We start from the raw sequence: 26,186 nt of genomic DNA, 5'->3' as shown, positions 1-26,186 counted from the left end.
GGTCATCTCGTGCTGTCAATGGCAGCTAACGAGGTAATCACCATTTAAAACGCACAGAGTTGGGTGAAAACGAGAGCTGCAAACTCAACCCGATGTGAGCTCCAACCACAAAACTAACAAGACAGTACATCGACCTCAGTTGATACCAACAAGATCTGTCTGTTCTTTCTTTTTAATGAAATAAACCAAAAAGCTTACAGCACCTGGTATTCCCAGGCGGTCTCCCATCCAAGTACTAACCAGGCCCGACCCTGCTTAGCTTCCGAGATCAGACGAGATCGGGCGTTCTCAGGGTAGTATGGCCGTAAGCTGGCAAAGCTTGTGAAATATCGCTATACAAAAGGCGAAGGAGATCTGATCGGGCGTTCTCAGGGTAGTATGGCCGTAAGCTGGCAAAATTTGTGAAATATAGCTATACAAAAGGCGAAGGAGATCTGTTCTGGTACAAAAGACGAACCAGTTCAGTTCAGTTCAGTCAGGTTCCCTGAGGGAAGTTAGGTTTCAAGTGGTCTGGTCATCTCGTGCTGTCAATGGCAGCTAACGAGGTAATCACCATCTAAAACGCACAGAGTTGGGTGAAAACGAGAGCTGCAAACTCAACCAAATGTGAGCTCCAACCACAAAACTAACAAGACAGTACATTGACCTCAGTTGATACCAACAAGATCTGTCTGTTCTTTCTTTGTCATGAAATAAACCAAAAAGCTTACAGCACCTGGTATTCCCAGGCGGTCTCCCATCCAAGTACTAACCAGGCCCGACCCTGCTTAGCTTCCGAGATCAGACGAGATCCGGCGTTCTCAGGGTAGTATGGCCGTAAGCTGGCAAAATTTGTGAAATATAGCTATACAAAAGGCGAAGGAGATGTGTTCTGGTACAAAAGACGAACCAGTTCAGTTCAGTTCAGTCAGGTTCCCTGAGGGAAATTAGATTTCAAGTGGTCTGGTCATCTCGTGCTGTCAATGGCAGCTAACTAGGTAATCACCATTTAAAACGCACAGAGTTGGGTGAAAACGAGAGCTGCAAACTCAACCCGATGTGAGCTCCAACCACAAAACTAACAAGACAGTACATCGACCTCAGTTGATACCAACAAGATCTGTCTGTTCTTTCTTTTTAATGAAATAAACCAAAAAGCTTACAGCACCTGGTATTCCCAGGCGGTCTCCCATCCAAGTACTAACCAGGCCCGACCCTGCTTAGCTTCCGAGATCAGACGAGATCGGGCGTTCTCAGGGTAGTATGGCCGTAAGCTGGCAAAGCTTGTGAAATATCGCTATACAAAAGGCGAAGGAGATCTGATCGGGCGTTCTCAGGGTAGTATGGCCGTAAGCTGGCAAAATTTGTGAAATATAGCTATACAAAAGGCGAAGGAGATCTGTTCTGGTACAAAAGACGAACCAGTTCAGTTCAGTTCGTAAGCTGGCAAAGCTTGTGAAATATAGCTATAAAAAAGGCGAAGGAGATCTGTTCTGGTACAAAAGATGAACCAGTTCAGTAAGGTTCCCTGAGTGAAATTAGGTTTCAAGTGGTCTGGTCATCTCGTGCTGTCAATGGCAGCTAACGAGGTAATCACCATTTAAAACGCACAGAGTTGGGTGAAAACGAGAGCTGCAAACTCAACCCGATGTGAGCTCCAACCACAAAACTAACAAGACAGTACATCGACCTCAGTTGATACCAACAAGATCTGTCTGTTCTTTCTTTGTCATGAAATAAACCAAAAAGCTTACAGCACCTGGTATTCCCAGGCGGTCTCCCATCCAAGTACTAACCAGGCCCGACCCTGCTTAGCTTCCGAGATCAGACGAGATCGGGCGTTCTCAGGGTAGTATGGCCGTAAGCTGGCAAAACTTGTGAAATATAGCTATACAAAAGGCGAAGGAGATCTGTTCTGGTACAAAAGATGAACCAGTTCAGTAAGGTTCCCTGAGTGAAATTAGGTTTCAAGTGGTCTGGTCATCTCGTGCTGTCAATGGCAGCTAACGAGGTAATCACCATTTAAAACGCACAGAGTTGGGTGAAAACGAGAGCTGCAAACTCAACCCGATGTGAGCTCCAACCACAAAACTAACAAGGCAGTACATCGACCTCAGTTGATACCAACAAGATCTGTCTGTTCTTTCTTTTTAATGAAATAAACCAAAAAGCTTACAGCACCTGGTATTCCCAGGCGGTCTCCCATCCAAGTACTAACCAGGCCCGACCCTGCTTAGCTTCCGAGATCAGACGAGATCGGGCGTTCTCAGGGTAGTATGGCCGTAAGCTGGCAAAGCTTGTGAAATATCGCTATACAAAAGGCGAAGGAGATCTGATCGGGCGTTCTCAGGGTAGTATGGCCGTAAGCTGGCAAAATTTGTGAAATATAGCTATACAAAAGGCGAAGGAGATCTGTTCTGGTACAAAAGACGAACCAGTTCAGTTCAGTTCAGTCAGGTTCCCTGAGGGAAGTTAGGTTTCAAGTGGTCTGGTCATCTCGTGCTGTCAATGGCAGCTAACGAGGTAATCACCATCTAAAACGCACAGAGTTGGGTGAAAACGAGAGCTGCAAACTCAACCAAATGTGAGCTCCAACCACAAAACTAACAAGACAGTACATTGACCTCAGTTGATACCAACAAGATCTGTCTGTTCTTTCTTTGTCATGAAATAAACCAAAAAGCTTACAGCACCTGGTATTCCCAGGCGGTCTCCCATCCAAGTACTAACCAGGCCCGACCCTGCTTAGCTTCCGAGATCAGACGAGATCCGGCGTTCTCAGGGTAGTATGGCCGTAAGCTGGCAAAATTTGTGAGATATAGCTATACAAAAGGCGAAGGAGATCTGTTCTGGTACAAAAGACGAACCAGTTCAGTTCAGTTCAGTCAGGTTCCCTGAGGGAAGTTAGGTTTCAAGTGGTCTGGTCATCTCGTGCTGTCAATGGCAGCTAACGAGGTAATCACCATCTAAAACGCACAGAGTTGGGTGAAAACGAGAGCTGCAAACTCAACCAAATGTGAGCTCCAACCACAAAACTAACAAGACAGTACATTGACCTCAGTTGATACCAACAAGATCTGTCTGTTCTTTCTTTGTCATGAAATAAACCAAAAAGCTTACAGCACCTGGTATTCCCAGGCGGTCTCCCATCCAAGTACTAACCAGGCCCGACCCTGCTTAGCTTCCGAGATCAGACGAGATCGGGCGTTCTCAGGGTAGTATGGCCGTAAGCTGGCAAAGCTTGTGAAATATAGCTATAAAAAAGGCGAAGGAGATCTGTTCTGGTACAAAAGATGAACCAGTTCAGTAAGGTTCCCTGAGTGAAATTAGGTTTCAAGTGGTCTGGTCATCTCGTGCTGTCAATGGCAGCTAACGAGGTAATCACCATTTAAAACGCACAGAGTTGGGTGAAAACGAGAGCTGCAAACTCAACCCGATGTGAGCTCCAACCACAAAACTAACAAGACAGTACATCGACCTCAGTTGATACCAACAAGATCTGTCTGTTCTTTCTTTGTCATGAAATAAACCAAAAAGCTTACAGCACCTGGTATTCCCAGGCGGTCTCCCATCCAAGTACTAACCAGGCCCGACCCTGCTTAGCTTCCGAGATCAGACGAGATCGGGCGTTCTCAGGGTAGTATGGCCGTAAACTGGCAAAACTTGTGAAATATAGCTATACAAAAGGCGAAGGAGATCTGTTCTGGTACAAAAGATGAACCAGTTCAGTAAGGTTCCCTGAGTGAAATTAGGTTTCAAGTGGTCTGGTCATCTCGTGCTGTCAATGGCAGCTAACGAGGTAATCACCATTTAAAACGCACAGAGTTGGGTGAAAACGAGAGCTGCAAACTCAACCCGATGTGAGCTCCAACCACAAAACTAACAAGACAGTACATCGACCTCAGTTGATACCAACAAGATCTGTCTGTTCTTTCTTTTTAATGAAATAAACCAAAAAGCTTACAGCACCTGGTATTCCCAGGCGGTCTCCCATCCAAGTACTAACCAGGCCCGACCCTGCTTAGCTTCCGAGATCAGACGAGATCAGGCGTTCTCAGGGTAGTATGGCCGTAAGCTGGCAAAGCTTGTGAAATATCGCTATACAAAAGGCGAAGGAGATCTGATCGGGCGTTCTCAGGGTAGTATGGCCGTAAGCTGGCAAAATTTGTGAAATATAGCTATACAAAAGGCGAAGGAGATCTGTTCTGGTACAAAAGACGAACCAGTTCAGTTCAGTTCAGTCAGGTTCCCTGAGGGAAGTTAGGTTTCAAGTGGTCTGGTCATCTCGTGCTGTCAATGGCAGCTAACGAGGTAATCACCATCTAAAACGCACAGAGTTGGGTGAAAACGAGAGCTGCAAACTCAACCAAATGTGAGCTCCAACCACAAAACTAACAAGACAGTACATTGACCTCAGTTGATACCAACAAGATCTGTCTGTTCTTTCTTTGTCATGAAATAAACCAAAAAGCTTACAGCACCTGGTATTCCCAGGCGGTCTCCCATCCAAGTACTAACCAGGCCCGACCCTGCTTAGCTTCCGAGATCAGACGAGATCCGGCGTTCTCAGGGTAGTATGGCCGTAAGCTGGCAAAATTTGTGAAATATAGCTATACAAAAGGCGAAGGAGATGTGTTCTGGTACAAAAGACGAACCAGTTCAGTTCAGTTCAGTCAGGTTCCCTGAGGGAAATTAGATTTCAAGTGGTCTGGTCATCTCGTGCTGTCAATGGCAGCTAACTAGGTAATCACCATTTAAAACGCACAGAGTTGGGTGAAAACGAGAGCTGCAAACTCAACCCGATGTGAGCTCCAACCACAAAACTAACAAGACAGTACATCGACCTCAGTTGATACCAACAAGATCTGTCTGTTCTTTCTTTTTAATGAAATAAACCAAAAAGCTTACAGCACCTGGTATTCCCAGGCGGTCTCCCATCCAAGTACTAACCAGGCCCGACCCTGCTTAGCTTCCGAGATCAGACGAGATCGGGCGTTCTCAGGGTAGTATGGCCGTAAGCTGGCAAAGCTTGTGAAATATCGCTATACAAAAGGCGAAGGAGATCTGATCGGGCGTTCTCAGGGTAGTATGGCCGTAAGCTGGCAAAATTTGTGAAATATAGCTATACAAAAGGCGAAGGAGATCTGCTCTGGTACAAAAGACGAACCAGTTCAGTTCAGTTCGTAAGCTGGCAAAGCTTGTGAAATATAGCTATAAAAAAGGCGAAGGAGATCTGTTCTGGTACAAAAGATGAACCAGTTCAGTAAGGTTCCCTGAGTGAAATTAGGTTTCAAGTGGTCTGGTCATCTCGTGCTGTCAATGGCAGCTAACGAGGTAATCACCATTTAAAACGCACAGAGTTGGGTGAAAACGAGAGCTGCAAACTCAACCCGATGTGAGCTCCAACCACAAAACTAACAAGACAGTACATCGACCTCAGTTGATACCAACAAGATCTGTCTGTTCTTTCTTTGTCATGAAATAAACCAAAAAGCTTACAGCACCTGGTATTCCCAGGCGGTCTCCCATCCAAGTACTAACCAGGCCCGACCCTGCTTAGCTTCCGAGATCAGACGAGATCGGGCGTTCTCAGGGTAGTATGGCCGTAAACTGGCAAAACTTGTGAAATATAGCTATACAAAAGGCGAAGGAGATCTGTTCTGGTACAAAAGATGAACCAGTTCAGTAAGGTTCCCTGAGTGAAATTAGGTTTCAAGTGGTCTGGTCATCTCGTGCTGTCAATGGCAGCTAACGAGGTAATCACCATTTACAACGCACAGAGTTGGGTGAAAACGAGAGCTGCAAACTCAACCCGATGTGAGCTCCAACCACAAAACTAACAAGACAGTACATCGACCTCAGTTGATACCAACAAGATCTGTCTGTTCTTTCTTTTTAATGAAATAAACCAAAAAGCTTACAGCACCTGGTATTCCCAGGCGGTCTCCCATCCAAGTACTAACCAGGCCCGACCCTGCTTAGCTTCCGAGATCAGACGAGATCGGGCGTTCTCAGGGTAGTATGGCCGTAAGCTGGCAAAGCTTGTGAAATATCGCTATACAAAAGGCGAAGGAGATCTGATCGGGCGTTCTCAGGGTAGTATGGCCGTAAGCTGGCAAAATTTGTGAAATATAGCTATACAAAAGGCGAAGGAGATCTGTTCTGGTACAAAAGACGAACCAGTTCAGTTCAGTTCGTAAGCTGGCAAAGCTTGTGAAATATAGCTATAAAAAAGGCGAAGGAGATCTGTTCTGGTACAAAAGATGAACCAGTTCAGTAAGGTTCCCTGAGTGAAATTAGGTTTCAAGTGGTCTGGTCATCTCGTGCTGTCAATGGCAGCTAACGAGGTAATCACCATTTAAAACGCACAGAGTTGGGTGAAAACGAGAGCTGCAAACTCAACCCGATGTGAGCTCCAACCACAAAACTAACAAGACAGTACATCGACCTCAGTTGATACCAACAAGATCTGTCTGTTCTTTCTTTGTCATGAAATAAACCAAAAAGCTTACAGCACCTGGTATTCCCAGGCGGTCTCCCATCCAAGTACTAACCAGGCCCGACCCTGCTTAGCTTCCGAGATCAGACGAGATCGGGCGTTCTCAGGGTAGTATGGCCGTAAACTGGCAAAACTTGTGAAATATAGCTATACAAAAGGCGAAGGAGATCTGTTCTGGTACAAAAGATGAACCAGTTCAGTAAGGTTCCCTGAGTGAAATTAGGTTTCAAGTGGTCTGGTCATCTCGTGCTGTCAATGGCAGCTAACGAGGTAATCACCATTTAAAACGCACAGAGTTGGGTGAAAACGAGAGCTGCAAACTCAACCCGATGTGAGCTCCAACCACAAAACTAACAAGACAGTACATCGACCTCAGTTGATACCAACAAGATCTGTCTGTTCTTTCTTTTTAATGAAATAAACCAAAAAGCTTACAGCACCTGGTATTCCCAGGCGGTCTCCCATCCAAGTACTAACCAGGCCCGACCCTGCTTAGCTTCCGAGATCAGACGAGATCGGGCGTTCTCAGGGTAGTATGGCCGTAAGCTGGCAAAGCTTGTGAAATATCGCTATACAAAAGGCGAAGGAGATCTGATCGGGCGTTCTCAGGGTAGTATGGCCGTAAGCTGGCAAAATTTGTGAAATATAGCTATACAAAAGGCAAAGGAGATCTGTTCTGGTACAAAAGACGAACCAGTTCAGTTCAGTTCAGTCAGGTTCCCTGAGGGAAGTTAGGTTTCAAGTGGTCTGGTCATCTCGTGCTGTCAATGGCAGCTAACGAGGTAATCACCATCTAAAACGCACAGAGTTGGGTGAAAACGAGAGCTGCAAACTCAACCAAATGTGAGCTCCAACCACAAAACTAACAAGACAGTACATTGACCTCAGTTGATACCAACAAGATCTGTCTGTTCTTTCTTTGTCATGAAATAAACCAAAAAGCTTACAGCACCTGGTATTCCCAGGCGGTCTCCCATCCAAGTACTAACCAGGCCCGACCCTGCTTAGCTTCCGAGATCAGACGAGATCCGGCGTTCTCAGGGTAGTATGGCCGTAAGCTGGCAAAATTTGTGAAATATAGCTATACAAAAGGCGAAGGAGATGTGTTCTGGTACAAAAGACGAACCAGTTCAGTTCAGTTCAGTCAGGTTCCCTGAGGGAAATTAGATTTCAAGTGGTCTGGTCATCTCGTGCTGTCAATGGCAGCTAACTAGGTAATCACCATTTAAAACGCACAGAGTTGGGTGAAAACGAGAGCTGCAAACTCAACCCGATGTGAGCTCCAACCACAAAACTAACAAGACAGTACATCGACCTCAGTTGATACCAACAAGATCTGTCTGTTCTTTCTTTTTAATGAAATAAACCAAAAAGCTTACAGCACCTGGTATTCCCAGGCGGTCTCCCATCCAAGTACTAACCAGGCCCGACCCTGCTTAGCTTCCGAGATCAGACGAGATCGGGCGTTCTCAGGGTAGTATGGCCGTAAGCTGGCAAAGCTTGTGAAATATCGCTATACAAAAGGCGAAGGAGATCTGATCGGGCGTTCTCAGGGTAGTATGGCTGTAAGCTGGCAAAATTTGTGAAATATAGCTATACAAAAGGCGAAGGAGATCTGTTCTGGTACAAAAGACGAACCAGTTCAGTTCAGTTCGTAAGCTGGCAAAGCTTGTGAAATATAGCTATAAAAAAGGCGAAGGAGATCTGTTCTGGTACAAAAGATGAACCAGTTCAGTAAGGTTCCCTGAGTGAAATTAGGTTTCAAGTGGTCTGGTCATCTCGTGCTGTCAATGGCAGCTAACGAGGTAATCACCATTTAAAACGCACAGAGTTGGGTGAAAACGAGAGCTGCAAACTCAACCCGATGTGAGCTCCAACCACAAAACTAACAAGACAGTACATCGACCTCAGTTGATACCAACAAGATCTGTCTGTTCTTTCTTTGTCATGAAATAAACCAAAAAGCTTACAGCACCTGGTATTCCCAGGCGGTCTCCCATCCAAGTACTAACCAGGCCCGACCCTGCTTAGCTTCCGAGATCAGACGAGATCGGGCGTTCTCAGGGTAGTATGGCCGTAAGCTGGCAAAACTTGTGAAATATAGCTATACAAAAGGCGAAGGAGATCTGTTCTGGTACAAAAGATGAACCAGTTCAGTAAGGTTCCCTGAGTGAAATTAGGTTTCAAGTGGTCTGGTCATCTCGTGCTGTCAATGGCAGCTAACGAGGTAATCACCATTTAAAACGCACAGAGTTGGGTGAAAACGAGAGCTGCAAACTCAACCCGATGTGAGCTCCAACCACAAAACTAACAAGACAGTACATCGACCTCAGTTGATACCAACAAGATCTGTCTGTTCTTTCTTTTTAATGAAATAAACCAAAAAGCTTACAGCACCTGGTATTCCCAGGCGGTCTCCCATCCAAGTACTAACCAGGCCCGACCCTGCTTAGCTTCCGAGATCAGACGAGATCGGGCGTTCTCAGGGTAGTATGGCCGTAAGCTGGCAAAGCTTGTGAAATATCGCTATACAAAAGGCGAAGGAGATCTGATCGGGCGTTCTCAGGGTAGTATGGCCGTAAGCTGGCAAAATTTGTGAAATATAGCTATACAAAAGGCGAAGGAGATCTGTTCTGGTACAAAAGACGAACCAGTTCAGTTCAGTTCGTAAGCTGGCAAAGCTTGTGAAATATAGCTATAAAAAAGGCGAAGGAGATCTGTTCTGGTACAAAAGATGAACCAGTTCAGTAAGGTTCCCTGAGTGAAATTAGGTTTCAAGTGGTCTGGTCATCTCGTGCTGTCAATGGCAGCTAACGAGGTAATCACCATTTAAAACGCACAGAGTTGGGTGAAAACGAGAGCTGCAAACTCAACCCGATGTGAGCTCCAACCACAAAACTAACAAGACAGTACATCGACCTCAGTTGATACCAACAAGATCTGTCTGTTCTTTCTTTGTCATGAAATAAACCAAAAAGCTTACAGCACCTGGTATTCCCAGGCGGTCTCCCATCCAAGTACTAACCAGGCCCGACCCTGCTTAGCTTCCGAGATCAGACGAGATCGGGCGTTCTCAGGGTAGTATGGCCGTAAACTGGCAAAACTTGTGAAATATAGCTATACAAAAGGCGAAGGAGATCTGTTCTGGTACAAAAGATGAACCAGTTCAGTAAGGTTCCCTGAGTGAAATTAGGTTTCAAGTGGTCTGGTCATCTCGTGCTGTCAATGGCAGCTAACGAGGTAATCACCATTTAAAACGCACAGAGTTGGGTGAAAACGAGAGCTGCAAACTCAACCCGATGTGAGCTCCAACCACAAAACTAACAAGACAGTACATCGACCTCAGTTGATACCAACAAGATCTGTCTGTTCTTTCTTTTTAATGAAATAAACCAAAAAGCTTACAGCACCTGGTATTCCCAGGCGGTCTCCCATCCAAGTACTAACCAGGCCCGACCCTGCTTAACTTCCGAGATCAGACGAGATCGGGCGTTCTCAGGGTAGTATGGCCGTAAGCTGGCAAAGCTTGTGAAATATCGCTATACAAAAGGCGAAGGAGATCTGATCGGGCGTTCTCAGGGTAGTATGGCCGTAAGCTGGCAAAATTTGTGAAATATAGCTATACAAAAGGCAAAGGAGATCTGTTCTGGTACAAAAGACGAACCAGTTCAGTTCAGTTCAGTCAGGTTCCCTGAGGGAAGTTAGGTTTCAAGTGGTCTGGTCATCTCGTGCTGTCAATGGCAGCTAACGAGGTAATCACCATCTAAAACGCACAGAGTTGGGTGAAAACGAGAGCTGCAAACTCAACCAAATGTGAGCTCCAACCACAAAACTAACAAGACAGTACATTGACCTCAGTTGATACCAACAAGATCTGTCTGTTCTTTCTTTGTCATGAAATAAACCAAAAAGCTTACAGCACCTGGTATTCCCAGGCGGTCTCCCATCCAAGTACTAACCAGGCCCGACCCTGCTTAGCTTCCGAGATCAGACGAGATCCGGCGTTCTCAGGGTAGTATGGCCGTAAGCTGGCAAAATTTGTGAAATATAGCTATACAAAAGGCGAAGGAGATGTGTTCTGGTACAAAAGACGAACCAGTTCAGTTCAGTTCAGTCAGGTTCCCTGAGGGAAATTAGATTTCAAGTGGTCTGGTCATCTCGTGCTGTCAATGGCAGCTAACTAGGTAATCACCATTTAAAACGCACAGAGTTGGGTGAAAACGAGAGCTGCAAACTCAACCCGATGTGAGCTCCAACCACAAAACTAACAAGACAGTACATCGACCTCAGTTGATACCAACAAGATCTGTCTGTTCTTTCTTTTTAATGAAATAAACCAAAAAGCTTACAGCACCTGGTATTCCCAGGCGGTCTCCCATCCAAGTACTAACCAGGCCCGACCCTGCTTAGCTTCCGAGATCAGACGAGATCGGGCGTTCTCAGGGTAGTATGGCCGTAAGCTGGCAAAGCTTGTGAAATATCGCTATACAAAAGGCGAAGGAGATCTGATCGGGCGTTCTCAGGGTAGTATGGCTGTAAGCTGGCAAAATTTGTGAAATATAGCTATACAAAAGGCGAAGGAGATCTGTTCTGGTACAAAAGACGAACCAGTTCAGTTCAGTTCGTAAGCTGGCAAAGCTTGTGAAATATAGCTATAAAAAAGGCGAAGGAGATCTGTTCTGGTACAAAAGATGAACCAGTTCAGTAAGGTTCCCTGAGTGAAATTAGGTTTCAAGTGGTCTGGTCATCTCGTGCTGTCAATGGCAGCTAACGAGGTAATCACCATTTAAAACGCACAGAGTTGGGTGAAAACGAGAGCTGCAAACTCAACCCGATGTGAGCTCCAACCACAAAACTAACAAGACAGTACATCGACCTCAGTTGATACCAACAAGATCTGTCTGTTCTTTCTTTGTCATGAAATAAACCAAAAAGCTTACAGCACCTGGTATTCCCAGGCGGTCTCCCATCCAAGTACTAACCAGGCCCGACCCTGCTTAGCTTCCGAGATCAGACGAGATCGGGCGTTCTCAGGGTAGTATGGCCGTAAACTGGCAAAACTTGTGAAATATAGCTATACAAAAGGCGAAGGAGATCTGTTCTGGTACAAAAGATGAACCAGTTCAGTAAGGTTCCCTGAGTGAAATTAGGTTTCAAGTGGTCTGGTCATCTCGTGCTGTCAATGGCAGCTAACGAGGTAATCACCATTTAAAACGCACAGAGTTGGGTGAAAACGAGAGCTGCAAACTCAACCCGATGTGAGCTCCAACCACAAAACTAACAAGACAGTACATCGACCTCAGTTGATACCAACAAGATCTGTCTGTTCTTTCTTTTTAATGAAATAAACCAAAAAGCTTACAGCACCTGGTATTCCCAGGCGGTCTCCCATCCAAGTACTAACCAGGCCCGACCCTGCTTAGCTTCCGAGATCAGACGAGATCGGGCGTTCTCAGGGTAGTATGGCCGTAAGCTGGCAAAGCTTGTGAAATATCGCTATACAAAAGGCGAAGGAGATCTGATCGGGCGTTCTCAGGGTAGTATGGCCGTAAGCTGGCAAAATTTGTGAAATATAGCTATACAAAAGGCGACGGAGATCTGTTCTGGTACAAAAGACGAACCAGTTCAGTTCAGTTCAGTCAGGTTCCCTGAGGGAAGTTAGGTTTCAAGTGGTCTGGTCATCTCGTGCTGTCAATGGCAGCTAACGAGGTAATCACCATCTAAAACGCACAGAGTTGGGTGAAAACGAGAGCTGCAAACTCAACCAAATGTGAGCTCCAACCACAAAACTAACAAGACAGTACATTGACCTCAGTTGATACCAACAAGATCTGTCTGTTCTTTCTTTGTCATGAAATAAACCAAAAAGCTTACAGCACCTGGTATTCCCAGGCGGTCTCCCATCCAAGTACTAACCAGGCCCGACCCTGCTTAGCTTCCGAGATCAGACGAGATCCGGCGTTCTCAGGGTAGTATGGCCGTAAGCTGGCAAAATTTGTGAAATATAGCTATACAAAAGGCGAAGGAGATGTGTTCTGGTACAAAAGACGAACCAGTTCAGTTCAGTTCAGTCAGGTTCCCTGAGGGAAATTAGATTTCAAGTGGTCTGGTCATCTCGTGCTGTCAATGGCAGCTAACTAGGTAATCACCATTTAAAACGCACAGAGTTGGGTGAAAACGAGAGCTGCAAACTCAACCCGATGTGAGCTCCAACCACAAAACTAACAAGACAGTACATCGACCTCAGTTGATACCAACAAGATCTGTCTGTTCTTTCTTTTTAATGAAATAAACCAAAAAGCTTACAGCACCTGGTATTCCCAGGCGGTCTCCCATCCAAGTACTAACCAGGCCCGACCCTGCTTAGCTTCCGAGATCAGACGAGATCGGGCGTTCTCAGGGTAGTATGGCCGTAAGCTGGCAAAGCTTGTGAAATATCGCTATACAAAAGGCGAAGGAGATCTGATCGGGCGTTCTCAGGGTAGTATGGCCGTAAGCTGGCAAAATTTGTGAAATATAGCTATACAAAAGGCGAAGGAGATCTGTTCTGGTACAAAAGACGAACCAGTTCAGTTCAGTTCGTAAGCTGGCAAAGCTTGTGAAATATAGCTATAAAAAAGGCGAAGGAGATCTGTTCTGGTACAAAAGATGAACCAGTTCAGTAAGGTTCCCTGAGTGAAATTAGGTTTCAAGTGGTCTGGTCATCTCGTGCTGTCAATGGCAGCTAACGAGGTAATCACCATTTAAAACGCACAGAGTTGGGTGAAAACGAAAGCTGCAAACTCAACCCGATGTGAGCTCCAACCACAAAACTAACAAGACAGTACATCGACCTCAGTTGATACCAACAAGATCTGTCTGTTCTTTCTTTGTCATGAAATAAACCAAAAAGCTTACAGCACCTGGTATTCCCAGGCGGTCTCCCATCCAAGTACTAACCAGGCCCGACCATGCTTAGCTTCCGAGATCAGACGAGATCGGGCGTTCTCAGGGTAGTATGGCCGTAAGCTGGCAAAATTTGTGAAATATAGCTATACAAAAGGCGAAGGAGATCTGTTCTGGTACAAAAGACGAACCAGTTCAGTTCAGTTCAGTCAGGTTCCCTGAGGGAAGTTAGGTTTCAAGTGATCTGGTCATCTCGTGCTGTCAATGGCAGCTAACGAGGTAATCACCATTTAAAACGCACAGAGTTGGGTGAAAACGAGAGCTGCAAACTCAACCCAATGTGAGCTCCAACCACAAAACTAACAAGACAGTACATTGACCAGGGTTGATACCAACAAGATCTGTCTGTTCTTTCTTTGTCATGAAATAAACCAAAAAGCTTACAGCACCTGGTATTCCCAGGCGGTCTCCAATCCAAGTACTAACCAGGCCCGACCCTGCTTAGCTTCCGAGATCAGACGAGATCGGGCGTTCTCAGGGTAGTATGGCCGTAAGCTGGCAAAGGTTGTGAAATATAGCTATACAAAAGGCGAAGGAGATCTGTTCTGGTACAAAAGATGAACCAGTTCAGTAAGGTTCCCTGAGTGAAATTAGGTTTCAAGTGGTCTGGTCATCTCGTGCTGTCAATGGCAGCTAACGAGGTAATCACCATCTAAAACGCACAGAGTTGGGTGAAAACGAGAGCTGCAAACTCAACCAAATGTGAGCTCCAACCACAAAACTAACAAGACAGTACATTGACCTCAGTTGATACCAACAAGATCTGTCTGTTCTTTCTTTGTCATGAAATAAACCAAAAAGCTTACAGCACCTGGTATTCCCAGGCGGTCTCCCATCCAAGTACTAACCAGGCCCGACCCTGCTTAGCTTCCGAGATCAGACGAGATCGGGCGTTCTCAGGGTAGTATGGCCGTAAGCTGGCAAAATTTGTGAGATATAGCTATACAAAAGGCGAAGGAGATCTGTTCTGGTACAAAAGACGAACCAGTTCAGTTCAGTTCAGTCAGGTTCCCTGAGGGAAGTTAGGTTTCAAGTGGTCTGGTCATCTCGTGCTGTCAATGGCAGCTAACGAGGTAATCACCATCTAAAACGCACAGAGTTGGGTGAAAACGAGAGCTGCAAACTCAACCAAATGTGAGCTCCAACCACAAAACTAACAAGACAGTACATTGACCTCAGTTGATACCAACAAGATCTGTCTGTTCTTTCTTTGTCATGAAATAAACCAAAAAGCTTACAGCACCTGGTATTCCCAGGCGGTCTCCCATCCAAGTACTAACCAGGCCCGACCCTGCTTAGCTTCCGAGATCAGACGAGATCGGGCGTTCTCAGGGTAGTATGGCCGTAAGCTGGCAAAGCTTGTGAAATATAGCTATAAAAAAGGCGAAGGAGATCTGTTCTGGTACAAAAGATGAACCAGTTCAGTAAGGTTCCCTGAGTGAAATTAGGTTTCAAGTGGTCTGGTCATCTCGTGCTGTCAATGGCAGCTAACGAGGTAATCACCATTTAAAACGCACAGAGTTGGGTGAAAACGAGAGCTGCAAACTCAACCCGATGTGAGCTCCAACCACAAAACTAACAAGACAGTACATCGACCTCAGTTGATACCAACAAGATCTGTCTGTTCTTTCTTTGTCATGAAATAAACCAAAAAGCTTACAGCACCTGGTATTCCCAGGCGGTCTCCCATCCAAGTACTAACCAGGCCCGACCCTGCTTAGCTTCCGAGATCAGACGAGATCGGGCGTTCTCAGGGTAGTATGGCCGTAAACTGGCAAAACTTGTGAAATATAGCTATACAAAAGGCGAAGGAGATCTGTTCTGGTACAAAAGATGAACCAGTTCAGTAAGGTTCCCTGAGTGAAATTAGGTTTCAAGTGGTCTGGTCATCTCGTGCTGTCAATGGCAGCTAACGAGGTAATCACCATTTAAAACGCACAGAGTTGGGTGAAAACGAGAGCTGCAAACTCAACCCGATGTGAGCTCCAACCACAAAACTAACAAGACAGTACATCGACCTCAGTTGATACCAACAAGATCTGTCTGTTCTTTCTTTTTAATGAAATAAACCAAAAAGCTTACAGCACCTGGTATTCCCAGGCGGTCTCCCATCCAAGTACTAACCAGGCCCGACCCTGCTTAGCTTCCGAGATCAGACGAGATCGGGCGTTCTCAGGGTAGTATGGCCGTAAGCTGGCAAAGCTTGTGAAATATCGCTATACAAAAGGCGAAGGAGATCTGATCGGGCGTTCTCAGGGTAGTATGGCCGTAAGCTGGCAAAATTTGTGAAATATAGCTATACAAAAGGCGACGGAGATCTGTTCTGGTACAAAAGACGAACCAGTTCAGTTCAGTTCAGTCAGGTTCCCTGAGGGAAGTTAGGTTTCAAGTGGTCTGGTCATCTCGTGCTGTCAATGGCAGCTAACGAGGTAATCACCATCTAAAACGCACAGAGTTGGGTGAAAACGAGAGCTGCAAACTCAACCAAATGTGAGCTCCAACCACAAAACTAACAAGACAGTACATTGACCTCAGTTGATACCAACAAGATCTGTCTGTTCTTTCTTTGTCATGAAATAAACCAAAAAGCTTACAGCACCTGGTATTCCCAGGCGGTCTCCCATCCAAGTACTAACCAGGCCCGACCCTGCTTAGCTTCCGAGATCAGACGAGATCCGGCGTTCTCAGGGTAGTATGGCCGTAAGCTGGCAAAATTTGTGAAATATAGCTATACAAAAGGCGAAGGAGATGTGTTCTGGTACAAAAGACGAACCAGTTCAGTTCAGTTCAGTCAGGTTCCCTGAGGGAAATTAGATTTCAAGTGGTCTGGTCATCTCGTGCTGTCAATGGCAGCTAACTAGGTAATCACCATTTAAAACGCACAGAGTTGGGTGAAAACGAGAGCTGCAAACTCAACCCGATGTGAGCTCCAACCACAAAACTAACAAGACAGTACATCGACCTCAGTTGATACCAACAAGATCTGTCTGTTCTTTCTTTTTAATGAAATAAACCAAAAAGCTTACAGCACCTGGTATTCCCAGGCGGTCTCCCATCCAAGTACTAACCAGGCCCGACCCTGCTTAGCTTCCGAGATCAGACGAGATCGGGCGTTCTCAGGGTAGTATGGCCGTAAGCTGGCAAAGCTTGTGAAATATCGCTATACAAAAGGCGAAGGAGATCTGATCGGGCGTTCTCAGGGTAGTATGGCCGTAAGCTGGCAAAATTTGTGAAATATAGCTATACAAAAGGCGAAGGAGATCTGTTCTGGTACAAAAGACGAACCAGTTCAGTTCAGTTCGTAAGCTGGCAAAGCTTGTGAAATATAGCTATAAAAAAGGCGAAGGAGATCTGTTCTGGTACAAAAGATGAACCAGTTCAGTAAGGTTCCCTGAGTGAAATTAGGTTTCAAGTGGTCTGGTCATCTCGTGCTGTCAATGGCAGCTAACGAGGTAATCACCATTTAAAACGCACAGAGTTGGGTGAAAACGAAAGCTGCAAACTCAACCCGATGTGAGCTCCAACCACAAAACTAACAAGACAGTACATCGACCTCAGTTGATACCAACAAGATCTGTCTGTTCTTTCTTTGTCATGAAATAAACCAAAAAGCTTACAGCACCTGGTATTCCCAGGCGGTCTCCCATCCAAGTACTAACCAGGCCCGACCATGCTTAGCTTCCGAGATCAGACGAGATCGGGCGTTCTCAGGGTAGTATGGCCGTAAGCTGGCAAAATTTGTGAAATATAGCTATACAAAAGGCGAAGGAGATCTGTTCTGGTACAAAAGACGAACCAGTTCAGTTCAGTTCAGTCAGGTTCCCTGAGGGAAGTTAGGTTTCAAGTGATCTGGTCATCTCGTGCTGTCAATGGCAGCTAACGAGGTAATCACCATTTAAAACGCACAGAGTTGGGTGAAAACGAGAGCTGCAAACTCAACCCAATGTGAGCTCCAACCACAAAACTAACAAGACAGTACATTGACCAGGGTTGATACCAACAAGATCTGTCTGTTCTTTCTTTGTCATGAAATAAACCAAAAAGCTTACAGCACCTGGTATTCCCAGGCGGTCTCCAATCCAAGTACTAACCAGGCCCGACCCTGCTTAGCTTCCGAGATCAGACGAGATCGGGCGTTCTCAGGGTAGTATGGCCGTAAGCTGGCAAAGGTTGTGAAATATAGCTATACAAAAGGCGAAGGAGATCTGTTCTGGTACAAAAGATGAACCAGTTCAGTAAGGTTCCCTGAGTGAAATTAGGTTTCAAGTGGTCTGGTCATCTCGTGCTGTCAATGGCAGCTAACGAGGTAATCACCATCTAAAACGCACAGAGTTGGGTGAAAACGAGAGCTGCAAACTCAACCAAATGTGAGCTCCAACCACAAAACTAACAAGACAGTACATTGACCTCAGTTGATACCAACAAGATCTGTCTGTTCTTTCTTTGTCATGAAATAAACCAAAAAGCTTACAGCACCTGGTATTCCCAGGCGGTCTCCCATCCAAGTACTAACCAGGCCCGACCCTGCTTAGCTTCCGAGATCAGACGAGATCGGGCGTTCTCAGGGTAGTATGGCCGTAAGCTGGCAAAGGTTGTGAAATATAGCTATACAAAAGGCGAAGGAGATCTGTTCTGGTACAAAAGATGAACCAGTTCAGTAAGGTTCCCTGAGTGAAATTAGGTTTCAAGTGGTCTGGTCATCTCGTGCTGTCAATGGCAGCTAACGAGGTAATCACCATTTAAAACGCACAGAGTTGGGTGAAAACGAGAGCTGCAAACTCAACCCGATGTGAGCTCCAACCACAAAACTAACAAGACAGTACATCGACCTCAGTTGATACCAACAAGATCTGTCTGTTCTTTCTTTTTAATGAAATAAACCAAAAAGCTTACAGCACCTGGTATTCCCAGGCGGTCTCCCATCCAAGTACTAACCAGGCCCGACCATGCTTAGCTTCCGAGATCAGACGAGATCGGGCGTTCTCAGGGTAGTATGGCCGTAAGCTGGCAAAATTTGTGAAATATAGCTATACAAAAGGCGAAGGAGATCTGTTCTGGTACAAAAGACGAACCAGTTCAGTTCAGTTCAGTCAGGTTCCCTGAGGGAAGTTAGGTTTAAAGTGATCTGGTCATCTCGTGCTGTCAATGGCAGCTAACGAGGTAATCACCATTTAAAACGCACAGAGTTGGGTGAAAACGAGAGCTGCAAACTCAACCCAATGTGAGCTCCAACCACAAAACTAACAAGACAGTACATTGACCAGGGTTGATACCAACAAGATCTGTCTGTTCTTTCTTTGTCATGAAATAAACCAAAAAGCTTACAGCACCTGGTATTCCCAGGCGGTCTCCAATCCAAGTACTAACCAGGCCCGAACCTGCTTAGCTTCCGAGATCAGACGAGATCGGGCGTTCTCAGGGTAGTATGGCCGTAAGCTGGCAAAGGTTGTGAAATATAGCTATACAAAAGGCGAAGGAGATCTGTTCTGGTACAAAAGATGAACCAGTTCAGTAAGGTTCCCTGAGTGAAATTAGGTTTCAAGTGGTCTGGTCATCTCGTGCTGTCAATTGCAGCTAACGAGGTAATCACCATTTAAAACGCACAGAGTTGGGAGAAAACGAGAGCTGCAAACTCAACCCGATGTGAGCTCCAACCACAAAACTAACAAGACAGTACATCGACCTCAGTTGATAGCAACAAGATCTGTCTGTTCTTTCTTTTTAATGAAATAAACCAAAAAGCTTACAGCACCTGGTATTCCCAGGCGGTCTCCCATCCAAGTACTAACCAGGCCCGACCCTGCTTAGCTTCCGAGATCAGACGAGATCGGGCGTTCTCAGGGTAGTATGGCCGTAAGCTGGCAAAATTTGTGAAATATAGCTATACAAAAGGCGAAGGAGATCTGTTCTGGTACAAAAGACGAACCAGTTCAGTTCAGTCAGGTTCCCTGAGGGAAGTTAGGTTTCAAGTGGTCTGGTCATCTCGTGCTGTCAATGGCAGCTAAAGAGGTAATCACTATCTAAAACGCACAGAGTTGGGTGAAAACGAGAGCTGCAAACTCAACCAAATGTGAGCTCCAACCACAAAACTAACAAGACAGTACATTGACCTCAGTTGATACCAACAAGATCTGTCTGTTCTTTCTTTGTCATGAAATAAACCAAAAAGCTTACAGCACCTGGTATTCCCAGGCGGTCTCCCATCCAAGTACTAACCAGGCCCGACCCTGCTTAGCTTCCGAGATCAGACGAGATCGGGCGTTCTCAGGGTAGTATGGCCGTAAGCTGGCAAAGGTTGTGAAATATAGCTATACAAAAGGCGAAGGAGATCTGTTCTGGTACAAAAGACGAACCAGTTCAGTTCAGTTCAGTCAGGTTCCCTGAGGGAAGTTAGGTTTCAAGTGGTCTGGTCATCTCGTGCTGTCAATGGCAGCTAACGAGGTAATCACCATCTAAAACGCACAGAGTTGGGTGAAAACGAGAGCTGCAAACTCAACCAAATGTGAGCTCCAACCACAAAACTAACAAGACAGTACATCGACCTCAGTTGATACCAACAAGATCTGTCTGTTCTTTCTTTTTAATGAAATAAACCAAAAAGCTTACAGCACCTGGTATTCCCAGGCGGTCTCCCATCCAAGTACTAACCAGGCCCGACCATGCTTAGCTTCCGAAATCAGACGAGATCGGGCGTTCTCAGGGTAGTATGGCCGTAAGCTGAAAAAGGTTGTGAAATATAGCTATACAAAAGGCGAAGGAGATCTGTTCTGGTACAAAAGACGAACCAGTTCAGTTCAGTTCAGTAAGGTTCCCTGAGGGAAGTTAGGTTTCAAGTGGTCTGGTCATCTCGTGCTGTCAATGGCAGCTAACGAGGTAATCACCATCTAAAACGCACAGAGTTGGGTGAAAACGAGAGCTGCAAACTCAACCAAATGTGAGCTCCAACCACAAAACTAACAAGACAGTACATCGACCTCAGTTGATACCAACAAGATCTGTCTGTTCTTTCTTTTTAATGAAATAAACCAAAAAGCTTACAGCACCTGGTATTCCCAGGCGGTCTCCCATCCAAGTACTAACCAGGCCCGACCATGCTTAGCTTCCGAGATCAGACGAGATCGGGCGTTCTCAGGGTAGTATGGCTGTAAGCTGGCAAAATTTGTGAAATATAGCTATACAAAAGGCGAAGGAGATCTGTTCTGGTACAAAAGACGAACCAGTTCAGTTCAGTTCAGTCAGGTTCCCTGAGGGAAGTTAGGTTTCAAGTGATCTGGTCATCTCGTGCTGTCAATGGCAGCTAACGAGGTAATCACCATTTAAAACGCACAGAGTTGGGTGAAAACGAGAGCTGCAAACTCAACCCAATGTGAGCTCCAACCACAAAACTAACAAGACAGTACATTGACCAGGGTTGATACCAACAAGATCTGTCTGTTCTTTCTTTGTCATGAAATAAACCAAAAAGCTTACAGCACCTGGTATTCCCAGGCGGTCTCCAATCCAAGTACTAACCAGGCCCGACCCTGCTTAGCTTCCGAGATCAGGCGTTCTCAGGGTAGTATGGCCGTAAGCTGGCAAAGGTTGTGAAATATAGCTATACAAAAGGCGAAGGAGATCTGTTCTGGTACAAAAGATGAACCAGTTCAGTAAGGTTCCCTGAGTGAAATTAGGTTTCAAGTGGTCTGGTCATCTCGTGCTGTCAATGGCAGCTAACGAGGTAATCACCATTTAAAACGCACAGAGTTGGGTGAAAACGAGAGCTGCAAACTCAACCCGATGTGAGCTCCAACCACAAAACTAACAAGACAGTACATCGACCTCAGTTGATACCAACAAGATCTGTCTGTTCTTTCTTTTTAATGAAATAAACCAAAAAGCTTACAGCACCTGGTATTCCCAGGCGGTCTCCCATCCAAGTACTAACCAGGCCCGACCCTGCTTAGCTTCCGAGATCAGACGAGATCGGGCGTTCTCAGGGTAGTATGGCCGTAAGCTGGCAAAGGTTGTGAAATATAGCTATACAAAAGGCGAAGGAGATCTGTTCTGGTACAAAAGACGAACCAGTTCAGTTCAGTTCAGTCAGGTTCCCTGAGGGAAGTTAGGTTTCAAGTGGTCTGGTCATCTCGTGCTGTCAATGGCAGCTAACGAGGTAATCACCATCTAAAACGCACAGAGTTGGGTGAAAACGAGAGCTGCAAACTCAACCAAATGTGAGCTCCAACCACAAAACTAACAAGACAGTACATTGACCTCAGTTGATACCAACAAGATCTGTCTGTTCTTTCTTTGTCATGAAATAAACCAAAAAGCTTACAGCACCTGGTATTCCCAGGCGGTCTCCCATCCAAGTACTAACCAGGCCCGACCCTGCTTAGCTTCCGAGATCAGACGAGATCGGGCGTTCTCAAGGTAGTATGGCCGTAAGCTGGCAACATTTGTGAAATATAGCTATACAAAAGGCGAAGGAGATCTGTTCAGGTACAAAAGACGAACCAGTTCAGTTCAGTTCAGTCAGGTTCCCTGAGGGAAGTTAGGTTTCAAGTGATCTGGTCATCTCGTGCTGTCAATGGCAGCTAACGAGGTAATCACCATTTAAAACGCACAGAGTTGGGTGAAAACGAGAGCTGCAAACTCAACCCAATGTGAGCTCCAACCACAAAACTAACAAGACAGTACATTGACCAGGGTTGATACCAAAAAGATCTGTCTGTTCTTTCTTTGTCATGAAATAAACCAAAAAGCTTACAGCACCTGGTATTCCCAGGCGGTCTCCCATCCAAGTACTAACCAGGCCCGACCCTGCTTAGCTTCCGAGATCAGACGAGATCGGGCGTTCTCAAGGTAGTATGGCCGTAAGCTGGCAACATTTGTGAAATATAGCTATACAAAAGGCGAAGGAGATCTGTTCAGGTACAAAAGACGAACCAGTTCAGTTCAGTCAGGTTCCCTGAGTGAAATTAGGTTTCAAGTGGTCTGGTCATCTCGTGCTGTCAATGGCAGCTAACGAGGTAATCACCATCTAAAACGCACAGAGTTGGGTGAAAACGAGAGCTGCAAACTCAACCAAATGTGAGCTCCAACCACAAAACTAACAAGACAGTACATTGACCTCAGTTGATACCAACAAGATCTGTCTGTTCTTTCTTTGTCATGAAATAAACCAAAAAGCTTACAGCACCTGGTATTCCCAGGCGGTCTCCCATCCAAGTACTAACCAGGCCCGACCCTGCTTAGCTTCCGAGATCAGACGAGATCGGGCGTTCTCAGGGTAGTATGGCCGTAAGCTGGCAAAGCTTGTGAAATATCGCTATACAAAAGGCGAAGGAGATCTGATCGGGCGTTCTCAGGGTAGTATGGCCGTAAGCTGGCAAAACTTGTGAAATATAGCTATACAAAGGGGAATGAGATCTGTTCTGGTACAAAAGACGAACCAGTTCACTTCAGTTCAGTTCAGTAAGGTTCCCTGAGGGAAATTAGGTTTCAAGTGGTCTGGTCATCTCGTGCTGTCAATGGCAGCTAACGAGGTAATCACCATTTAAAACGCACAGAGTTGGGTGAAAACGAGAGCTGCAAACTCAACCCAATGTGAGCTCCAACCACAAAACTAACAAGACAGTACATCGACCTCAGTTGATACCAACAAGATCTGTCTGTTCTTTCTTTTTAATGAAATAAACCAAAAAGCTTACAGCACCTGGTATTCCCAGGCGGTCTCCCATCCAAGTACTAACCAGGCCCGACCCTGCTTAGCTTCCGAGATCAGACGAGATCGGGCGTTCTCAGGGTAGTATGGCCGTAAGCTGGCAAAGCTTGTGAAATATCGCTATACAAAAGGCGAAGGAGATCTGATCGGGCGTTCTCAGGGTAGTATGGCCGTAAGCTGGCAAAATTTGTGAAATATAGCTATACAAAAGGCGAAGGAGATCTGTTCTGGTACAAAAGACGAACCAGTTCAGTTCAGTTCAGTCAGGTTCCCTGAGGGAAGTTAGGTTTCAAGTGGTCTGGTCATCTCGTGCTGTCAATGGCAGCTAACGAGGTAATCACCATCTAAAACGCACAGAGTTGGGTGAAAACGAGAGCTGCAAACTCAACCAAATGTGAGCTCCAACCACAAAACTAACAAGACAGTACATTGACCTCAGTTGATACCAACAAGATCTGTCTGTTCTTTCTTTGTCATGAAATAAACCAAAAAGCTTACAGCACCTGGTATTCCCAGGCGGTCTCCCATCCAAGTACTAACCAGGCCCGACCCTGCTTAGCTTCCGAGATCAGACGAGATCCGGCGTTCTCAGGGTAGTATGGCCGTAAGCTGGCAAAATTTGTGAAATATAGCTATACAAAAGGCGAAGGAGATGTGTTCTGGTACAAAAGACGAACCAGTTCAGTTCAGTTCAGTCAGGTTCCCTGAGGGAAATTAGATTTCAAGTGGTCTGGTCATCTCGTGCTGTCAATGGCAGCTAACTAGGTAATCACCATTTAAAACGCACAGAGTTGGGTGAAAACGAGAGCTGCAAACTCAACCCGATGTGAGCTCCAACCACAAAACTAACAAGACAGTACATCGACCTCAGTTGATACCAACAAGATCTGTCTGTTCTTTCTTTTTAATGAAATAAACCAAAAAGCTTACAGCACCTGGTATTCCCAGGCGGTCTCCCATCCAAGTACTAACCAGGCCCGACCCTGCTTAGCTTCCGAGATCAGACGAGATCGGGCGTTCTCAGGGTAGTATGGCCGTAAGCTGGCAAAGCTTGTGAAATATCGCTATACAAAAGGCGAAGGAGATCTGATCGGGCGTTCTCAGGGTAGTATGGCCGTAAGCTGGCAAAATTTGTGAAATATAGCTATACAAAAGGCGAAGGAGATCTGTTCTGGTACAAAAGACGAACCAGTTCAGTTCAGTTCAGTCAGGTTCCCTGAGGGAAGTTAGGTTTCAAGTGGTCTGGTCATCTCGTGCTGTCAATGGCAGCTAACGAGGTAATCACCATTTAAAACGCACAGAGTTGGGTGAAAACGAGAGCTGCAAACTCAACCCAATGTGAGCTCCAACCACAAAACTAACAAGACAATACATTGACCTCAGTTGATACCAACAAGATCTGTCTGTTCTTTCTTTGTCATGAAATAAACCAAAAAGCTTACAGCACCTGGTATTCCCAGGCGGTCTCCCATCCAAGTACTAACCAGGCCCGACCCTGCTTAGCTTCCGAGATCAGACGAGATCGGGCGTTCTCAGGGTAGTATGGCCGTAAGCTGGCAAAATTTGTGAAATATAGCTATACAAAAGGCGAAGGAGATCTGTTCTGGTACAAAAGATGAACCAGTTCAGTAAGGTTCCCTGAGTGAAATTAGGTTTCAAGTGGTCTGGTCATCTCGTGCTGTCAATGGCAGCTAACGAGGTAATCACCATTTAAAACGCACAGAGTTGGGTGAAAACGAGAGCTGCAAACTCAACCCGATGTGAGCTCCAACCACAAAACTAACAAGACAGTACATCGACCTCAGTTGATACCAACAAGATCTGTCTGTTCTTTCTTTGTCATGAAATAAACCAAAAAGCTTACAGCACCTGGTATTCCCAGGCGGTCTCCCATCCAAGTACTAACCAGGCCCGACCCTGCTTAGCTTCCGAGATCAGACGAAATCGGGCGTTCTCAGGGTAGTATGGCCGTAAGCTGGCAAAGCTTGTGAAATATCGCTATACAAAAGGCGAAGGAGATCTGATCGGGCGTTCTCAGGGTAGTATGGCCGTAAGCTGGCAAAATTTGTGAGATATAGCTATACAAAAGGCGAAGGAGATCTGTTCTGGTACAAAAGACGAACCAGTTCAGTTCAGTTCAGTCAGGTTCCCTGAGGGAAGTTAGGTTTCAAGTGGTCTGGTCATCTCGTGCTGTCAATGGCAGCTAACGAGGTAATCACCATCTAAAACGCACAGAGTTGGGTGAAAACGAGAGCTGCAAACTCAACCAAATGTGAGCTCCAACCACAAAACTAACAAGACAGTACATTGACCTCAGTTGATACCAACAAGATCTGTCTGTTCTTTCTTTGTCATGAAATAAACCAAAAAGCTTACAGCACCTGGTATTCCCAGGCGGTCTCCCATCCAAGTACTAACCAGGCCCGACCCTGCTGAGCTTCCAAGATCAGACGAGATCGGGCGTTCTCAGGGTAGTATGGCCGTAAGCTGGCAAAGGTTGTGAAATATAGCTATACAAAAGGCGAAGGAGATCGTTTCTGGTACAAAAGATGAACCAGTTCAGTAAGGTTCCCTGAGTGAAATTAGGTTTCAAGTGGTCTGGTCATCTCGTGCTGTCAATGGCAGCTAACGAGGTAATCACCATTTAAAACGCACAGAGTTGAGTGAAAACGAGAGCTGCAAACTCAACCCGATGTGAGCTCCAACCACAAAACTAACAAGACAGTACATCGACCTCAGTTGATACCAACAAGATCTGTCTGTTCTTTCTTTTTAATGAAATAAACCAAAAAGCTTACAGCACCTGGTATTCCCAGGCGGTCTCCCATCCAAGTACTAACCAGGCCCGACCATGCTTAGCTTCCGAGATCAGACGAGATCGGGCGTTCTCAGGGTAGTATGGCCGTAAGCTGGCAAAATTTGTGAAATATAGCTATACAAAAGGCGAAGGAGATCTGTTCTGGTACAAAAGACGAACCAGTTCAGTTCAGTTCAGTCAGGTTCCCTGAGGGAAGTTAGGTTTCAAGTGATCTGGTCATCTCGTGCTGTCAATGGCAGCTA

General features: G+C 45.7%; 55 non-coding genes and 1 pseudogene across 55 annotated transcripts; all 56 read right to left on the bottom strand.

Moving 5' to 3' along the window:
- Window positions 1–191: 191 nt before the first annotated feature.
- LOC130925917 (5S ribosomal RNA) lies at window positions 192–310 on the bottom strand. The gene has a single exon (XR_009065947.1). It is a non-coding gene; the product is annotated as a 5S ribosomal RNA (ribosomal RNA).
- A 393-nt stretch (window positions 311–703) lies between these two features.
- On the bottom strand, window positions 704–822 carry LOC130925076 (5S ribosomal RNA). The gene has a single exon (XR_009065365.1). It is a non-coding gene; the product is annotated as a 5S ribosomal RNA (ribosomal RNA).
- Window positions 823–1,135: 313 nt separating this feature from the next.
- On the bottom strand, window positions 1,136–1,254 carry LOC130925915 (5S ribosomal RNA). The gene has a single exon (XR_009065945.1). It is a non-coding gene; the product is annotated as a 5S ribosomal RNA (ribosomal RNA).
- A 472-nt stretch (window positions 1,255–1,726) lies between these two features.
- Window positions 1,727–1,845, bottom strand: LOC130925914 (5S ribosomal RNA). The gene has a single exon (XR_009065944.1). It is a non-coding gene; the product is annotated as a 5S ribosomal RNA (ribosomal RNA).
- A 303-nt stretch (window positions 1,846–2,148) lies between these two features.
- On the bottom strand, window positions 2,149–2,267 carry LOC130925913 (5S ribosomal RNA). The gene has a single exon (XR_009065943.1). It is a non-coding gene; the product is annotated as a 5S ribosomal RNA (ribosomal RNA).
- Window positions 2,268–2,660: 393 nt separating this feature from the next.
- Window positions 2,661–2,779, bottom strand: LOC130925075 (5S ribosomal RNA). The gene has a single exon (XR_009065364.1). It is a non-coding gene; the product is annotated as a 5S ribosomal RNA (ribosomal RNA).
- A 313-nt stretch (window positions 2,780–3,092) lies between these two features.
- Window positions 3,093–3,211, bottom strand: LOC130925912 (5S ribosomal RNA). Its single transcript, XR_009065942.1, has one exon. It is a non-coding gene; the product is annotated as a 5S ribosomal RNA (ribosomal RNA).
- Window positions 3,212–3,514: 303 nt separating this feature from the next.
- LOC130924653 (5S ribosomal RNA) lies at window positions 3,515–3,633 on the bottom strand. The gene has a single exon (XR_009064953.1). It is a non-coding gene; the product is annotated as a 5S ribosomal RNA (ribosomal RNA).
- Window positions 3,634–3,936: 303 nt separating this feature from the next.
- On the bottom strand, window positions 3,937–4,055 carry LOC130924780 (5S ribosomal RNA). Its single transcript, XR_009065079.1, has one exon. It is a non-coding gene; the product is annotated as a 5S ribosomal RNA (ribosomal RNA).
- A 393-nt stretch (window positions 4,056–4,448) lies between these two features.
- Window positions 4,449–4,567, bottom strand: LOC130925074 (5S ribosomal RNA). The gene has a single exon (XR_009065363.1). It is a non-coding gene; the product is annotated as a 5S ribosomal RNA (ribosomal RNA).
- Window positions 4,568–4,880: 313 nt separating this feature from the next.
- LOC130925911 (5S ribosomal RNA) lies at window positions 4,881–4,999 on the bottom strand. The gene has a single exon (XR_009065941.1). It is a non-coding gene; the product is annotated as a 5S ribosomal RNA (ribosomal RNA).
- Window positions 5,000–5,471: 472 nt separating this feature from the next.
- LOC130924652 (5S ribosomal RNA) lies at window positions 5,472–5,590 on the bottom strand. Its single transcript, XR_009064952.1, has one exon. It is a non-coding gene; the product is annotated as a 5S ribosomal RNA (ribosomal RNA).
- Window positions 5,591–5,893: 303 nt separating this feature from the next.
- On the bottom strand, window positions 5,894–6,012 carry LOC130925910 (5S ribosomal RNA). The gene has a single exon (XR_009065940.1). It is a non-coding gene; the product is annotated as a 5S ribosomal RNA (ribosomal RNA).
- A 472-nt stretch (window positions 6,013–6,484) lies between these two features.
- On the bottom strand, window positions 6,485–6,603 carry LOC130924651 (5S ribosomal RNA). The gene has a single exon (XR_009064951.1). It is a non-coding gene; the product is annotated as a 5S ribosomal RNA (ribosomal RNA).
- A 303-nt stretch (window positions 6,604–6,906) lies between these two features.
- LOC130925909 (5S ribosomal RNA) lies at window positions 6,907–7,025 on the bottom strand. The gene has a single exon (XR_009065939.1). It is a non-coding gene; the product is annotated as a 5S ribosomal RNA (ribosomal RNA).
- Window positions 7,026–7,418: 393 nt separating this feature from the next.
- LOC130925072 (5S ribosomal RNA) lies at window positions 7,419–7,537 on the bottom strand. Its single transcript, XR_009065361.1, has one exon. It is a non-coding gene; the product is annotated as a 5S ribosomal RNA (ribosomal RNA).
- Window positions 7,538–7,850: 313 nt separating this feature from the next.
- On the bottom strand, window positions 7,851–7,969 carry LOC130925908 (5S ribosomal RNA). The gene has a single exon (XR_009065938.1). It is a non-coding gene; the product is annotated as a 5S ribosomal RNA (ribosomal RNA).
- Window positions 7,970–8,441: 472 nt separating this feature from the next.
- On the bottom strand, window positions 8,442–8,560 carry LOC130925907 (5S ribosomal RNA). The gene has a single exon (XR_009065937.1). It is a non-coding gene; the product is annotated as a 5S ribosomal RNA (ribosomal RNA).
- A 303-nt stretch (window positions 8,561–8,863) lies between these two features.
- Window positions 8,864–8,982, bottom strand: LOC130925906 (5S ribosomal RNA). The gene has a single exon (XR_009065936.1). It is a non-coding gene; the product is annotated as a 5S ribosomal RNA (ribosomal RNA).
- Window positions 8,983–9,454: 472 nt separating this feature from the next.
- Window positions 9,455–9,573, bottom strand: LOC130924650 (5S ribosomal RNA). The gene has a single exon (XR_009064950.1). It is a non-coding gene; the product is annotated as a 5S ribosomal RNA (ribosomal RNA).
- Window positions 9,574–9,876: 303 nt separating this feature from the next.
- LOC130925922 (5S ribosomal RNA) lies at window positions 9,877–9,995 on the bottom strand. The gene has a single exon (XR_009065952.1). It is a non-coding gene; the product is annotated as a 5S ribosomal RNA (ribosomal RNA).
- Window positions 9,996–10,388: 393 nt separating this feature from the next.
- Window positions 10,389–10,507, bottom strand: LOC130925071 (5S ribosomal RNA). Its single transcript, XR_009065360.1, has one exon. It is a non-coding gene; the product is annotated as a 5S ribosomal RNA (ribosomal RNA).
- Window positions 10,508–10,820: 313 nt separating this feature from the next.
- On the bottom strand, window positions 10,821–10,939 carry LOC130925904 (5S ribosomal RNA). The gene has a single exon (XR_009065934.1). It is a non-coding gene; the product is annotated as a 5S ribosomal RNA (ribosomal RNA).
- Window positions 10,940–11,411: 472 nt separating this feature from the next.
- On the bottom strand, window positions 11,412–11,530 carry LOC130924649 (5S ribosomal RNA). Its single transcript, XR_009064949.1, has one exon. It is a non-coding gene; the product is annotated as a 5S ribosomal RNA (ribosomal RNA).
- Window positions 11,531–11,833: 303 nt separating this feature from the next.
- Window positions 11,834–11,952, bottom strand: LOC130925903 (5S ribosomal RNA). Its single transcript, XR_009065933.1, has one exon. It is a non-coding gene; the product is annotated as a 5S ribosomal RNA (ribosomal RNA).
- Window positions 11,953–12,345: 393 nt separating this feature from the next.
- Window positions 12,346–12,464, bottom strand: LOC130925070 (5S ribosomal RNA). Its single transcript, XR_009065359.1, has one exon. It is a non-coding gene; the product is annotated as a 5S ribosomal RNA (ribosomal RNA).
- Window positions 12,465–12,777: 313 nt separating this feature from the next.
- On the bottom strand, window positions 12,778–12,896 carry LOC130925902 (5S ribosomal RNA). Its single transcript, XR_009065932.1, has one exon. It is a non-coding gene; the product is annotated as a 5S ribosomal RNA (ribosomal RNA).
- A 472-nt stretch (window positions 12,897–13,368) lies between these two features.
- LOC130924915 (5S ribosomal RNA) lies at window positions 13,369–13,487 on the bottom strand. The gene has a single exon (XR_009065212.1). It is a non-coding gene; the product is annotated as a 5S ribosomal RNA (ribosomal RNA).
- Window positions 13,488–13,800: 313 nt separating this feature from the next.
- LOC130925241 (5S ribosomal RNA) lies at window positions 13,801–13,919 on the bottom strand. The gene has a single exon (XR_009065527.1). It is a non-coding gene; the product is annotated as a 5S ribosomal RNA (ribosomal RNA).
- A 303-nt stretch (window positions 13,920–14,222) lies between these two features.
- On the bottom strand, window positions 14,223–14,341 carry LOC130925901 (5S ribosomal RNA). The gene has a single exon (XR_009065931.1). It is a non-coding gene; the product is annotated as a 5S ribosomal RNA (ribosomal RNA).
- A 313-nt stretch (window positions 14,342–14,654) lies between these two features.
- LOC130925900 (5S ribosomal RNA) lies at window positions 14,655–14,773 on the bottom strand. Its single transcript, XR_009065930.1, has one exon. It is a non-coding gene; the product is annotated as a 5S ribosomal RNA (ribosomal RNA).
- A 303-nt stretch (window positions 14,774–15,076) lies between these two features.
- LOC130924647 (5S ribosomal RNA) lies at window positions 15,077–15,195 on the bottom strand. The gene has a single exon (XR_009064948.1). It is a non-coding gene; the product is annotated as a 5S ribosomal RNA (ribosomal RNA).
- A 303-nt stretch (window positions 15,196–15,498) lies between these two features.
- LOC130925899 (5S ribosomal RNA) lies at window positions 15,499–15,617 on the bottom strand. Its single transcript, XR_009065929.1, has one exon. It is a non-coding gene; the product is annotated as a 5S ribosomal RNA (ribosomal RNA).
- A 393-nt stretch (window positions 15,618–16,010) lies between these two features.
- Window positions 16,011–16,129, bottom strand: LOC130925068 (5S ribosomal RNA). The gene has a single exon (XR_009065358.1). It is a non-coding gene; the product is annotated as a 5S ribosomal RNA (ribosomal RNA).
- Window positions 16,130–16,442: 313 nt separating this feature from the next.
- Window positions 16,443–16,561, bottom strand: LOC130925898 (5S ribosomal RNA). The gene has a single exon (XR_009065928.1). It is a non-coding gene; the product is annotated as a 5S ribosomal RNA (ribosomal RNA).
- A 472-nt stretch (window positions 16,562–17,033) lies between these two features.
- LOC130924914 (5S ribosomal RNA) lies at window positions 17,034–17,152 on the bottom strand. The gene has a single exon (XR_009065211.1). It is a non-coding gene; the product is annotated as a 5S ribosomal RNA (ribosomal RNA).
- Window positions 17,153–17,465: 313 nt separating this feature from the next.
- Window positions 17,466–17,584, bottom strand: LOC130925240 (5S ribosomal RNA). The gene has a single exon (XR_009065526.1). It is a non-coding gene; the product is annotated as a 5S ribosomal RNA (ribosomal RNA).
- A 303-nt stretch (window positions 17,585–17,887) lies between these two features.
- On the bottom strand, window positions 17,888–18,006 carry LOC130925897 (5S ribosomal RNA). Its single transcript, XR_009065927.1, has one exon. It is a non-coding gene; the product is annotated as a 5S ribosomal RNA (ribosomal RNA).
- Window positions 18,007–18,309: 303 nt separating this feature from the next.
- On the bottom strand, window positions 18,310–18,428 carry LOC130924913 (5S ribosomal RNA). The gene has a single exon (XR_009065210.1). It is a non-coding gene; the product is annotated as a 5S ribosomal RNA (ribosomal RNA).
- Window positions 18,429–18,741: 313 nt separating this feature from the next.
- On the bottom strand, window positions 18,742–18,860 carry LOC130925506 (5S ribosomal RNA). The gene has a single exon (XR_009065781.1). It is a non-coding gene; the product is annotated as a 5S ribosomal RNA (ribosomal RNA).
- Window positions 18,861–19,163: 303 nt separating this feature from the next.
- On the bottom strand, window positions 19,164–19,282 carry LOC130925896 (5S ribosomal RNA). Its single transcript, XR_009065926.1, has one exon. It is a non-coding gene; the product is annotated as a 5S ribosomal RNA (ribosomal RNA).
- Window positions 19,283–19,590: 308 nt separating this feature from the next.
- On the bottom strand, window positions 19,591–19,709 carry LOC130925895 (5S ribosomal RNA). The gene has a single exon (XR_009065925.1). It is a non-coding gene; the product is annotated as a 5S ribosomal RNA (ribosomal RNA).
- A 313-nt stretch (window positions 19,710–20,022) lies between these two features.
- LOC130925308 (5S ribosomal RNA) lies at window positions 20,023–20,141 on the bottom strand. Its single transcript, XR_009065591.1, has one exon. It is a non-coding gene; the product is annotated as a 5S ribosomal RNA (ribosomal RNA).
- Window positions 20,142–20,454: 313 nt separating this feature from the next.
- Window positions 20,455–20,573, bottom strand: LOC130924957 (5S ribosomal RNA). Its single transcript, XR_009065251.1, has one exon. It is a non-coding gene; the product is annotated as a 5S ribosomal RNA (ribosomal RNA).
- A 313-nt stretch (window positions 20,574–20,886) lies between these two features.
- On the bottom strand, window positions 20,887–20,995 carry LOC130925702 (uncharacterized; annotated as a pseudogene).
- Window positions 20,996–21,298: 303 nt separating this feature from the next.
- On the bottom strand, window positions 21,299–21,417 carry LOC130925893 (5S ribosomal RNA). The gene has a single exon (XR_009065923.1). It is a non-coding gene; the product is annotated as a 5S ribosomal RNA (ribosomal RNA).
- A 313-nt stretch (window positions 21,418–21,730) lies between these two features.
- Window positions 21,731–21,849, bottom strand: LOC130924678 (5S ribosomal RNA). The gene has a single exon (XR_009064977.1). It is a non-coding gene; the product is annotated as a 5S ribosomal RNA (ribosomal RNA).
- A 313-nt stretch (window positions 21,850–22,162) lies between these two features.
- On the bottom strand, window positions 22,163–22,281 carry LOC130924677 (5S ribosomal RNA). Its single transcript, XR_009064976.1, has one exon. It is a non-coding gene; the product is annotated as a 5S ribosomal RNA (ribosomal RNA).
- A 308-nt stretch (window positions 22,282–22,589) lies between these two features.
- Window positions 22,590–22,708, bottom strand: LOC130925892 (5S ribosomal RNA). Its single transcript, XR_009065922.1, has one exon. It is a non-coding gene; the product is annotated as a 5S ribosomal RNA (ribosomal RNA).
- Window positions 22,709–23,105: 397 nt separating this feature from the next.
- On the bottom strand, window positions 23,106–23,224 carry LOC130925891 (5S ribosomal RNA). Its single transcript, XR_009065921.1, has one exon. It is a non-coding gene; the product is annotated as a 5S ribosomal RNA (ribosomal RNA).
- A 393-nt stretch (window positions 23,225–23,617) lies between these two features.
- Window positions 23,618–23,736, bottom strand: LOC130925067 (5S ribosomal RNA). The gene has a single exon (XR_009065357.1). It is a non-coding gene; the product is annotated as a 5S ribosomal RNA (ribosomal RNA).
- A 313-nt stretch (window positions 23,737–24,049) lies between these two features.
- On the bottom strand, window positions 24,050–24,168 carry LOC130925890 (5S ribosomal RNA). Its single transcript, XR_009065920.1, has one exon. It is a non-coding gene; the product is annotated as a 5S ribosomal RNA (ribosomal RNA).
- Window positions 24,169–24,561: 393 nt separating this feature from the next.
- Window positions 24,562–24,680, bottom strand: LOC130925889 (5S ribosomal RNA). The gene has a single exon (XR_009065919.1). It is a non-coding gene; the product is annotated as a 5S ribosomal RNA (ribosomal RNA).
- A 303-nt stretch (window positions 24,681–24,983) lies between these two features.
- Window positions 24,984–25,102, bottom strand: LOC130924799 (5S ribosomal RNA). The gene has a single exon (XR_009065098.1). It is a non-coding gene; the product is annotated as a 5S ribosomal RNA (ribosomal RNA).
- Window positions 25,103–25,495: 393 nt separating this feature from the next.
- LOC130925357 (5S ribosomal RNA) lies at window positions 25,496–25,614 on the bottom strand. Its single transcript, XR_009065638.1, has one exon. It is a non-coding gene; the product is annotated as a 5S ribosomal RNA (ribosomal RNA).
- Window positions 25,615–25,917: 303 nt separating this feature from the next.
- On the bottom strand, window positions 25,918–26,036 carry LOC130924912 (5S ribosomal RNA). The gene has a single exon (XR_009065209.1). It is a non-coding gene; the product is annotated as a 5S ribosomal RNA (ribosomal RNA).
- Window positions 26,037–26,186: the final 150 nt, after the last annotated feature.

Source organism: Corythoichthys intestinalis, chromosome 11, assembly GCF_030265065.1.
Source record: "Corythoichthys intestinalis isolate RoL2023-P3 chromosome 11, ASM3026506v1, whole genome shotgun sequence".
Taxonomy (NCBI): Eukaryota; Metazoa; Chordata; class Actinopteri; order Syngnathiformes; family Syngnathidae; genus Corythoichthys; species Corythoichthys intestinalis.
This window is presented reverse-complemented; position numbering and strand designations above follow the sequence as displayed.